Source organism: Erythrolamprus reginae, chromosome 4, assembly GCF_031021105.1.
Source record: "Erythrolamprus reginae isolate rEryReg1 chromosome 4, rEryReg1.hap1, whole genome shotgun sequence".
In the NCBI taxonomy this organism is placed as follows: Eukaryota; Metazoa; Chordata; class Lepidosauria; order Squamata; family Dipsadidae; genus Erythrolamprus; species Erythrolamprus reginae.
In genome coordinates, this window is record NC_091953.1 from 30234005 (window position 1) to 30237223 (window position 3219).

Consider the following 3219-nt stretch of genomic DNA (forward strand, 5'->3'; position numbering starts at 1 on the left):
TGTCTGCCCCCCAAACTAAGAAAGACCACAATGTTTTTTCCATGCTGAATTATAACAATAGCAATAGCATTTAGACTTATGTGCCGCTTAATAGTTCTCTCTAAACAGTTTACAGAATCAGCATTATTTGTTTGTTTGTTTGTTTGTTTGTTTGTTTATTTATTTAGTCGAACAAATATAGGATTATAGTATGTATAAGCATAACATAAGGAGTAAATAATGATAAAAGAAGACAATAGGACAATAGGACAGGGTTAGTAGGTACATGATGCACTTATGCACGCCCCTTACAGACCTCTTAGAAAAGTGGCAAGGTCAACTGTAGATAATCTGAGGTTAAAGATTTTGGGGTTTGGGGAAGAAACCACCAAGTTGGATAATGCTTTCCAGGCATTGATCACCCTATTGCTGAAGTTGTATTTTCTGCAATCTAGTTTGGAGTAGTTTACGTTAAGTTTGAATCTATTACATGCTTGTGTGTTGTTGCGGTTGAAGGTAAAGTAGTCACTAACAGGAAGGACATTTTGGTATATAATTTTATGAACTACTGTTAGATCCGATCGGAGGCGACGTAGTTGTAAATTGTCTAATTGCGATATTTCAAGTCTGATGGAGTAAGGTGTTTTGTTGCGAGAGGAGGAGTGAAGGACTCTTCTTGTGAAATATTTCTGGACTCTCTCAATTGTATTTACGTCTGATATGCACCATATAGGTGAACTGTATTCTAGAATTGGTCTGACAAAGGTTATGTAAGCTCTGGTTAGCAGTTCAATGTTTTTGGAGAAGAAGCTACATAAGATTAGATTAACAACTCGTAATGCTTTTTTGGCAACGTTGTTACAGTGGACTCTGGCACTTAGGTCATTGGATCTGAGTACCACAAGGTCTTTGATAGAGTGAGGATCAACTGCAAGTTCATTTTCACCAACTTTTTATTTTGTGTTCTGATTCTTTTTGCCAATGTGTAAGACAGAGCATTTCTTGGCTGAGATTTGAAGTTGCCAGTTGTTAGACCATTCAGCTACATGGTCAAGACCCTTTTGAAGAGCAGCAGTATAGCCCCCAACAATCTGGGTCCTCATATTACCCACTTCAGAAGGATGTAAGGCTAAGACAACCTTGAGCTGGTGGTGAGATCTGAATTTATTTATTCTATTTATTTATTTATTTATTCAATTTTTATGCCGCCCTTCTCCTTAGACTCAGGGCGGCTTACAACATGTTAGCAATAGCACTTATTAACAGAGCCAGCCTATTGCCCCCACAATCCGGGTCCTCATTTTACCCACCTCGCAAGGATGGAAGGCTGATAGTAATTAGCAGAAGCAGCCTGCAGTGGTGCACTCTAACCACTGCACACCCTGTTACTGTTACTGTTCCAAACCTATAAAAGAATCTTGCCAAATGAAGCACTCTACTAGGTGCATCTACATATACTCTGAGAACTATTTACAAGCGGTGTGCCACAAGGGTCTGTTCTGGGTCCTATTCTTTTTAATATGTTTGTGAGTGACATAGGGGAAGGTTTGGTAGGGAAGGTTTGCCTATTTGCCGATGACTCTAAAGTGTGCAATAGGGTTGATATTCCTGGAGGGGTCAGTAATATGGTAAATGATTTAGCTTTACTAGATAAATGGTCAAAGCAATGGAAACTGCAGTTTAATGTTTCCAAATGTAAAATAATGCACTTGGGGAAAAGGAATCCTCAATCTGAGTATTGCATTGGCAGTTCTGTGTTAGCAAAAACTTCAGAAGAGAAGGATTTAGGGGTAGTGATTTCTGACAGTCTCAAAATGGGTGAGCAGTGTGGTCGGGCAGTAGGAAAAGCAAGTAGGATGCTTGGCTGCATAGCTAGAGGTATAACAAGCAGGAAGAGGGAGATTGTGATCCCCTTATATAGAGCGCTGGTGAGACCACATTTGGAATACTGTGTTCAGTTCTGGAGACCTCACCTACAAAAAGATATTGACAAAATTGAATGGGTCCAAAGAGGGGCTACAAGAATGGTGGAAGGTCTTAAGCATAAAATGTATCAGGAAAGACTCAATCTGTATAGTCTGGAGGACAGAAGGAAAAGGGGTGACATGATCGAAACATTTAAATATGTTAAAGGATTAAATAAGGTCCAGGAGGGAAGTGTTTTTAATAGGAAAGTGAACACAAGAACAAGGGGACACAATCTGAAGTTAGTTGGGGGAAAGATCAAAAGCAACGTGAGAAAATATTATTTCACTGAAAGAGTGGTAGATCCTTGGAACAAACTTCCAGCAGACGTGGTTGGTAAATCCACAGTAACTGAATTTAAACATGCCTGGGATAAACATATATCCATTGTAAGATGAAATACAGGAAATAGTATAAGGGCAGACTAGATGGACCATGAGGTCTTTTTCTGCCGTCAGTCTTCTATGTTTCTATGTTTCTATGTTTCTATTAGGGAGGGGCTGTTTTCATCTTCTTTCTCTCACACAAACTATCTGGACTGAGTGGCTTTGGAGCCAGGGTAAAGAAATGTGAATGACACTTGTATAGCCTTTGCTTTAGTAGCAGAAGAATATATCTTCTAAAGTGATCAGTTAACTATAGTTTCACTGTTCTGCCCTAGTTAGGAAGGAAATCAAGCTTTGTTTAAAGTGTTGGAATAGGACAGGAGATACCTTAGTTCATGTCCTTCCTGAGCCATGAAGCTTATTGATGGCTTTGGAGTCAATTATTGTCTTTTATGCCAGAATAGCCATGGGGATTTTGTTGCCGGAAGAATGGAAAGAAGAAGTGCTATATTCTGTCTTGAACATTTGAAAGAAAAGGAGACTAGAAATTTAATGTTCTGTCAGGCTCTCTGGTAGAATCCTCCCAAAAATTAACAGGTACAAATTTCAGACACACACATGTTTGAAAATTCAAAACAATGTTATTCATAATGAAAATTCACTTAAACCAAGCCCTCTTTTGGTATAGCAAAGAGCACTCGTCTCCAAACAACCTGGTAATTTGTACAAGTCCTTTATCAGTTCTGTGATATTTAGCTTGCAGCTGTTAGGCAATTCACAGTCCTTCTTCTTTCACAAAGTGAAATACACTTTGCCCTGGTTTAGTTTCAAAGCGGGGAAAAATCAGCACACAAAAGGTCAAAGTCAGTAAAGCAGTCACGAAACACAACGATCAGATAATCCTCCACAATGGCCAAACCCACAGGCTGCTATTTATAGCAGCCTCACT